The following is a 9,403-nucleotide window of genomic DNA, read 5'->3' as shown; positions in this document are numbered from 1 at the left end:
ATTGTTTTGGATATTTAGATCCTTTGCATTTTGATACAATTTTTTGAATCAGTTTGTCAATTTTTAAGAAAAACAAAAAAGTCTGTGGGCTAATGATTGGTATTGTGTCGAATTTAAAAATCTGCCAGAGAAAACTGACACCAATAATGAGTTCAGTCTTCCAATCTATGAACTTGATCTCGCTCTCCATTTTTTTAGCTCTTCTAATATTTTCTTCAAAAATATTTTGTAATTTTTGATGTAGTACTCTTTGACATCTTTTGTTAAATGTACTGCCATTTGTTTTATGTTTCTGCACGATTAAAAATTTATTTTAATTTCATTTTCTAATTGTTGCTAATATAGAAAAATACAAAGGGTTTTTCATTTTAACTTGTACCTCATGAGATTGCTAAATATATTTATTATGTCTAAGTTTTTAACAGATTTGTAGGTGTTATAGGATTTTCCTTGTAAATAATGACATCATCTGTGAAAAAAAATGCAGGTCATCTTCTTCCTTCCCTGTTATCACTTTCTTTTCCTTGTTATACTGGAAAGGACTTCCAATGTAATGTGGAATAGATACGTGAAGGTGGACGCTTGACTTGTAAGATAGGACACTTTAAACCTGAAAAAAGGAAAATTGGGACAGGGGCCAAGAGCAGAAGAGGGGTGGATGAACCTGGTCAGTGCGCGACAGATACCTGAGGGAACACAAGGAATCACACTGGCTGGTACAGTTAATATGTGTTAATGATTATTATAATAATAAAAGGAAAGTGGGTTAACCTCAGACTAGAAATATATTTACCAGAAAACAATGTCATAATTTTTGTTTTAAACACTCATATGCAGCTTAAAGAATTTAAAGAAATATTTTATACTTAAAGTACACAATATCTGACATTTTCTGATCTTGTCAATTTCTTCATTTTGATAAGGATTTTCTCTTTAGCTCATTTCTCTTTAGCTCAAAGACCTTCCTTTAGCACTGTTTATAGCACAGGTAGGTTTGTTGGTAATAATTTCTGTTGCTTTTCTTTTACCTGAAATAACTTTTTCTTTCTTTCTTTCTCTGTCTCTCTGTCTCTCTCTCTTTCTTTCTTTCCTTCTTTTTCTTATTTTTTGCAATACTAGAGCTTGAATCCTATGGTGCTCTACCGCTGAACCACACTTCCAGCCCTTTTTGTGGTTTATTTTTAAGACAAGGAATCTCTAAGTTGCTGGCCCTGGTCTTGAACTTGTGATCCTCCTATCTCAGCCTCCAGAGTTGCTGGGATGTTAGGCATATGACAGGTGCCAGGGCTCATTTTTATGTTTAAAGGATATTATTTTTCTTTAGCTATATAATTCTGAGTTAACACTTTTTAAATTGTTTTAAATTTTTGTTGTTGTAGTGACTTTCAACCTCCGTGGTTTCAGATGTCAATGGTCATTTGAAATGGTGTTAACCTGTATGTAATGTACCCTTTTACTTTAAAAATGATACCTTATATTTAGTTTTCAGCAATCTGAATATGATGAGCAGAGATTAATTTTTCTATACATTCATCCTGCTTGAGGTTTGCTGAAATATTTGATTATAAAATTAGGAAAAATTTTGAATATTATTTTACAAGAATTTTTCACCCCATCACATCTCACCTCTCCTGCATGTATAGTTACTTGCATTTCAGATATTTTGCTATTGTCTCCACAGTTGCCATTTAAAGATGTTTTACTCTTTTTCGCATTACAAAATTCGTACTCACGTATCTTCAAGTTTTACTGACTCTTTGCATCCTATTGTTTTGCCCACATGGTGAATTTTTTAAGTTTTGTGTCTTTCTCCTAGGTTCTTTTTTGTAATATCTGTACTTTTGTTGAAATTTTTAAAATTCATTAGGAGAAGATACCTCACTGATCATAAGTATAATGTCTGCTAATTCCAACTTCTGGATTGTCTTGCAGATGCTCTCTGTTGTTTTGTCTTCTGAAAATGGATCGCATTTTCCTTGTTGTTTATACCAAGGAATTCTGTATTAAATCCTGAGTATTGGAAATAATATTTTGTAGAAACTCTCAATTCTTTACATTTTTTCCAAATTGTTAATTTTTTTCTTAACAAGTGATTAACCAGACTGGGCTCAAACTGTGAATGTTGTCTCTTTGTAGGAGTTTGCATCTCGGTTTTACTATTTTATCATTAGCAGAAGTGCTTGCAGTCTGCACCATGCACATGTGTTTTAAGGTCAGTCAGAGATTTTAGAAGAATCAATACAAAGAAGAATTTGTGGTTTACCCTTCCTGCTCTCTTTTGATGGGATTCCTTCTTCCCTTTCTGGTAGTAGTCGTTGTCCTAAACTATTCTGCGGTATTCAAACCTCTGGGTTTTCTCTTAGGAATTCTTCTTCCCTGTGCAATATGGACCATGCCCTGCCCTCAGGTTAAGCCAATATAAATAGAAGGTAAATGAAGAGCCAGTTACTTCTTCCAATGTCAATTCTCTCCTCTCCAGCATCAGATCTGTCTGCTTTTTTCACTGTCTAGAGCTTTCAGATGGTTGTGTAGTTGTGTGTGTGTGTGTGTGTGTGTGTGTGTATGGTTTTTGCTTTTGAAACAGAGTTTATAGCTGTTATATGAGAGAGCTTACATGGCCATAGAGATAGAAAAAATTCACTGTAATGCCTTACATGTCAAGGAAAATAAACATGTATTTAAAAAATTTGTATTTTATATTGAACTAGACCCCAGTTCATTTTCATAAGTAAGGAGAAAGTCATACAACTTCCTTGCAACAAATTTATTGTAACAGAATATTTAAGATCTCAAAGGTTGTAATTATCTGTAGTTTGGCTAGAGTTGGCATTTGAAGACATATAGCCTTATAAATAGGATAGATTCAAGTGATCCAGGTAAATCCTCCAATTTTACTATGAGAAATTGAAGACCAAATGATTATGTGGTTTAAACACTAACATACATTAGAATTAGCCCAAGTTCCTTGATAGTGTATATCCAGTTTGAAGTATTTGGAACATACCCTTGAGATTTTATTCTGTAATATATCACTACACAGAACTAATTCTTTCTTTCTATAGGGTATAGTTAGAACCATATAATTTTGTGAGCTATGAAGAATCACAGGGGATTCCTTAGTAATATACATAGGTTCATATAATAGGCAATACAGATATATATTGAGAATCACAAAATTCTTAATATCTGAATACAAAAGTACATCTGAGAACACGTGATACAAATGAAATATCTATTAAATACTTGTTCTTCGTTTTCTTTTTTACTCCTCATTCTTATTATTAATTGTTCATACTCTTAGAAAAGAAACTAGTACTCTCACTCTTTTTTTGGAATCTTTTATTTAGTCTTTTTATTTAAAAAGAAGACAAAGTGAAAGGTTTTTAGCTCTTCATGTATATGTAGTTTTGCCTTTGTTTATTCATCTTGTAATAAAGATTATGATCCTAGTCCAAGGTGGGAAACTTTACCTGTAAAGTGACAGGTAACAGATATTTTAGCATTCGTGGACAACACTTTGTTGTCTATTCTTGTTTGTTTGGTTTTTAACAGGTCCTTTAATATATACCATTCTTAGCTTGAGGGCCTGTACAAAAACAGGCAATGGGCTGTGAATTGCCAATTCTGTATACAAGACATTCCTATTGTATAATGTTGTTGAGAATCTAGATGGGAGAATGCAAGTGAAAACACACTGGGAGTCATGTTACAGATACGTGAGATATTATTAATAATGGAAATAAGTAGTTGTTGTTATTTAGAGACAACACAAAGGCCTGAGGGAATTCTGAGGGAACGGAACAAAGCTAATATAAGTTTAGATGGGGGAAAGATGCAGGAAAATTCTGAATCTTGCCCAACTTACATGATAAGAGACAGAATTTTTCATATAGAAATGTGTGACCCTAGCATTTATGCCTTGAACAAAGTAGAGAAAACACTCACATACACATTAGTTCACACTATTTCTCTAAAGTTAATCTTTAGCAAAAAGAATCTGATTGCTTTGGGATTAGGGGGAAAAAAGGCAAAAATCAACCATTTTTATAATCTCTAGCTAGGTATATATCTTAATTTGTCTTTCTCACAATTGGATTTTAATGTATGATTTTTAAATTTTTTTTTTGATTTTTTTAAATTAAATTTGTTCTAATTAGTTATCCATGACAGTAGAATGCATTTTGACACATTGTACACAAATGGAGCATAACTTCTTATTCTTCTGGCAGTACACGGTTCAGAGTCACATGGGTGGTGTAATCATACATGTATATGGGGTAATAATGTCCATCTCATTCCACCGTCCTTCACATCCCCACGACCCCTCCTCTCCCCTCACTCCCCTCTGCCCAATCCAAAGTTTCTCCATTCTTCCCTAACCTGCTCCCTCCATTATGGTTCAGCATCTACTTATCAGAAAAAACATTTGGTCTTTGGTTTTTTGGGATTTGTTTATTTCACTTAGCATGATATTTTCCATCTCCATTCATTTACCTGCTAATGCCATAATTTCATTCTTCCTGAAGGATGAGTAATATTCCATTGGGTCTATGTACCACATTTTCTTTATCCATTCACCTGGTAAAGGGCACCCAGGTTAGTTCCATAGTATAGCTATTTTGAATTGAGCTGCTATAAACATGCTGTGGCTGTGTCGCTGTAGTATTAATGTATAATTTTTCAGCAATTGAAATTCTCCCTCATTTCCTGTTTTCAATTTTTATTTCATAGTCCTTCAAATGGGTAATATAAATTTGAAAATCAAGACTCATAACTGGAAGTTTTCACTGCTGACTTTTAACAGACATAAAAAATAGGAATAATTTGTGTCTAAATTTTAAAATACTTATTAACAATTCTGAATCTTGCCCAACATTATTATTAACAATAATGTTCTCTAGGAGGATGACAGAAACCAGTTTCTCAAGAATCAATTCTTATTTAACTAAATTTCTCTGACACCAGCTTATCAGTGATAACTTTCAAAATCATCCTAATTTTATTTATTCTTCCTGTGAATTTAAAATGATTCTTAAAATAATAACATAGCATATTCTCTAGGGCAAGGGTCTGAGAGGTCTTGCATATTTGTGACTCACTATGAGAGTCAGAGATCAGATCTTATCTCCACCGCGTGGTAGAAGGTCCTGCAGATGCCATCTCGAAGAAGACAGGCACCATACTGGCCAGAGTTTTAGGTGTGGGAAAACCTATGCTGGTGCAGCTGCAATTTCACAATATCTCTTAGTCATGCCTAAAGTTGGAAGCAAATAATTAAATAACAAACATCATGCATCATAGAGCAAGCTGGATAATCATGTTAAACACACTGACTAATTTTCTCACTTAACTGTTTGATGAAAAGAGGGGAAAATTGAGTCAACCGATGATACACAATAGATACATGAAATTAAGAGAAAGGGGGAAATGCCCTAGAACTCCTAGCCACGACCTATAGTCAGAATAGTAGCAATAGAATGTGTCATAAAACACATACAAATCAGAAGTACAATCTTAAAAATGTGTTTTGTGAGTCACACAACCTACTAACATTTCTCATAGGAACTGCTAATTTCTATGACTAACATTAGGATTTTTAGAATGATGTTGGATATGAAAGAAACTACTTTTCAAATTATAAATCTCAGAAATAACTGGTTTAGCAAATCTTGCTTTGTATAACAGGCATTAAAAATTATTTGTATGACATTCAGGATTACTTAGGAGAAAAACCTTGGAATCAGATTTAATTTCTTCTCTGTCACTTGTGACTATATTATATCTATCACCATATCTTATAGATTCTATATCTAATGGTGACTGCCATTTAATAAATGTTTATTGAGTACCTATTGTATGTCAGGCACATTTCTAGCACCTGAAGACACAATAGCAAATAAAAAGAGTCCTTGTTTTCATAGAGTTTAACATCTAAAAGTGGATTGACAACTAACAAATGTAGAAGTACAAAATTATTAAGTCAGTTAGGTTAGTACTCTAAGGAATGAAGTAAAGGGAGAGGTGACTGGGGATAAGGTGTTGGGGGACGGTGATGGTATTTTATCCAGGCTGGTTAGGGAAGGTCTCTTTGATTAAGGGAGTTGGGGGATGGGGTGGTCAGTGCATAGGAAAAGGAGCAAGGACACAGCAGACAGAGGCAACACAGCTCAAGGCCCTGAGGGGAGAGAGACTGGGGCATTTGAAGAAGAACGTGACATAATAATGGGATGTCCCCTCATATCTTTTCTCCTGGGGCCCCTTTCTCTAATGCCTGTTTTTACTTTGCCATAATACCTAATCTTCCTAAATCCTAAATGGATCATGATTTTCCTATTAAAAATATTCCACTGTCCAAAACAAAACCTGTCCAAATAATTTTAAAGGCAATCAAATCTGTACTGTTAGAATCTCTGAAGAAAACAAACTGTATTTAGGAGAGCTTATTAAGGGGACCAATTACAGGGCTTTGGTCTTGAATATGAAATAGTGCAGTACCTTAGGATTAGAAAACATGGGGAACAGTTATGTCCTGACGGGATGAATTGTTCGTGTGTTTCACCCCAAAAGATATGTAAGTCTTAATTAACTCCAAGGACTTCAGAATATTGTTTCATTTGGAATCAGGATTGTTGCAGATGGAATTAGTTCAGATGAGATCTTACTGGAGTAAGATGGGCTCTTAGTCTGATATGACTGGTATCCTTACAAGAATAGAACAGCTGGGCTCAGTGGCACACTGAGACCCTGTTTCAAAATGAAAAATGACTGGGGATGTGGCTCAGTGGTTAAAAGCCCCTGGGTTCAATCCCTGGTACCAGAAAAAAAAAAAAAAAAAAAAGGAGAAGAGACACAGAGATACTCAGGGAGAAGGTGCCATGCGATGATAGAGGCAGAGTTCCAGTGCTCCATCAACAAAGCAAGGAATGTCAAAACTCATTAGAAAACACCCACGGCTAGAAGAGGCAAGGAAATATCTTTTCCTACACGTTTCAGACATCTTTTAAGTTGTTGTTGTTGTTGTTGTACTGTAGCACTTTATTTTCCCTTAATCAACAAAGTATTTCTTGGGCCCAATTTCTCACATAACAGTAGAAAACCAAAAAATTGTCATTTCATGAAGAATTGAGTACAAAAACCTTACGTAATTTAAAATGAATAGATTCACAGGTGTAAATGCAAACTGTTTCCAACTCAAGGCAAGTGATAACCCATGGTGGTCAGGCAGGAAAACATTTGTAAGAACGGAAACTAGGTCTTAAGGTTCAGACCTTCCACCCTGTTAGACCAGTAAGAAGTGACAAATGGTCCGGGAACTTTTGCCAGCCTGAACAATCCTGGAACAGTCAGTGGACACGTGAATAGCCTACACAGATCACTGCTGTGGTCTCAGATTCACTAAGCCAAGGACTTCTCTCCTGTATGCACACTCTCACTTCAGGCACCAGATGACTGAGTCACATGGACTAAGGGCTTAAATCAAAGATATGCACAGGGCATTAAACACATACCAAAGGAAGAGTTAACTTAAATACAAGGTCATAGTCAGCAACAAGTTCTACCATCCAGTGCTGACATCAGATACAAGCTTCAAGGACAAATTACTTTTCAAAGGCTTATTCCAGTTTCATGAGATTAGCATGAGGTGTATACATTTGCCAGGGAAAATTTCTAGTTCAGAATCAGTTCATGGAACAGGTGCCAGGCACTCCTGACTCCTCATACTCCTGCTTTCTGATCCACATCCACAGTGAGGCCAGGATGGAACCACCAATCCACACAGAGTACTTGGGCTGCTGCGGGGGGAGCAATAATCTTGATCTTTGTGGTGCTGGATGCCAGGGGCTGTTATTTCCTTGTGCATCCTGTCAGCAAAGGCAGGGCACATGGTGGTGCACCCGGATAGCACAGTGTTGGCATAGAAGTCAACATCATGCTTCATGATGGAGTTGAAGGTGGTCTCCTGGATACTGGCAGATTCTGTACCCAGGAAAGAGGCCTGGACAAGTGCCTCTGGACACCGGAACTGCTTGTTAACCATGGTGATCACCTGTCCTGCTTGTAACTCTTCTCCAGGGAGGAAGAGAATGCAGCAGTGGCCATCTCCTGCTCAAAGTCCAGGGCCACATAGCACAGCTTGTCCTTGATGTCACCCATGAGCACCTGGTGGTGAAGCTGTAGCCACGCTCGGTCAGGATCTTCATGAGGTAGTCTGTCAGGTCCCAGCCTGCCAGGTCCAGATGCAGTATGGCATGGGGAAGGACATAGCCCTCATAGATGGGCACTGTATGGGTGACCCCGTCACCAGAGTCCATGACAATGCCAGTGGTGTGCTCAGAGGCGTACAGGGACAGCACGACCTGGATGCCACATGCTTGGCCTGTGTGTTGAAGTTCTCGAACATGATCTGAGTCATCTTCTTTCTGTTGGCCTTGGGGTTCAGAGGGGCCTCAGTTAGCAGCACTGGGTGTTCCTCCAAGGCCATGCACAACTCATAGTAGGAGGTGTGGTGCCAAATAGTCTCCGTGTGGTTCCAGTTGGTGATGATGCCGTGCTCGATGAGATACTTCAGGGTCAGGATGCCCCGCTTGCTCTGGGCCTCGTAGTCCATGTAGAGGCCTTCTGGTCCATGTCCACCATCATGCCCTGGTGGTGGGGGCACCCATGGATGGAGGGGAACATGGCCCGGGGGGCAGAGTATCCAGCAAAGCCAACTTTGCACATGCTGGAGCCTTTGTCAATGACTGTCTCAGCGATTTTTTTTCTTCCATTGTGACTGGTGGAGGACCAGTGGTGGAGCAGGACAGTGGCCTGTTGGAGTGAGACCCTAGTCCACATCCTCATTTCGGACTTGGGGCCCCCAGAACCAGGAGGCAACAAATTGTTTTAAGCCATCCAATTTATTTTAACACTTACAGGCTGTTTCTATTTACAATAACCCTAGGAAACTCATACATATCCCTTTTGCCCAAAGAAAGAAGCTCTCGGAACCCAGAGGTGGGAATACCTTGAAGCCTTCAACAGGGGACAGAAACAGCCCACAGGGGCCTGGGAGATTAAAAGCTGGAAAAATAAACAGTCTAGTCACTGATCACCCACCAGGGATGTTCATTGGCTGAAGTGACTTGGAAGACAGCAGGGATTTGGAGCTCTTGATGCCTGTCTCTGTGGGTCAGCTTCCAGGAGCACAGAGGGTAGACGGACACGTGGAGAGAGAGGACCTAGAAGGGCAAATGGAACTGTTCTGCATAAAGTCCCTGAACAATTCTGTGTCAGTTTCTCTTTCCTGCCTCACTAAGAAGTCCTGTCTTCACAAGGGACTAGGAGCTACCACTCCAGGCAGCTGTCACCCCGTGTTCTGTCAGCAGGATTGTTTGCTTACATAGCCCCTTCTAAATACCCTCTT

The 9,403-nt window shown here is 38.1% G+C and overlaps 1 pseudogene; it reads right to left on the bottom strand.

The window, feature by feature from the left end:
• Nucleotides 1-5,121: 5,121 nt before the first annotated feature.
• Nucleotides 5,122-8,754, bottom strand: LOC124989189 (actin-like; annotated as a pseudogene).
• Between the last annotated feature and the right edge of the window lie 649 nt (nucleotides 8,755-9,403).

The sequence above is a fragment of the Sciurus carolinensis genome, chromosome 7, assembly GCF_902686445.1.
Source record: "Sciurus carolinensis chromosome 7, mSciCar1.2, whole genome shotgun sequence".
Taxonomy (NCBI): Eukaryota; Metazoa; Chordata; class Mammalia; order Rodentia; family Sciuridae; genus Sciurus; species Sciurus carolinensis.
This window is presented reverse-complemented; position numbering and strand designations above follow the sequence as displayed.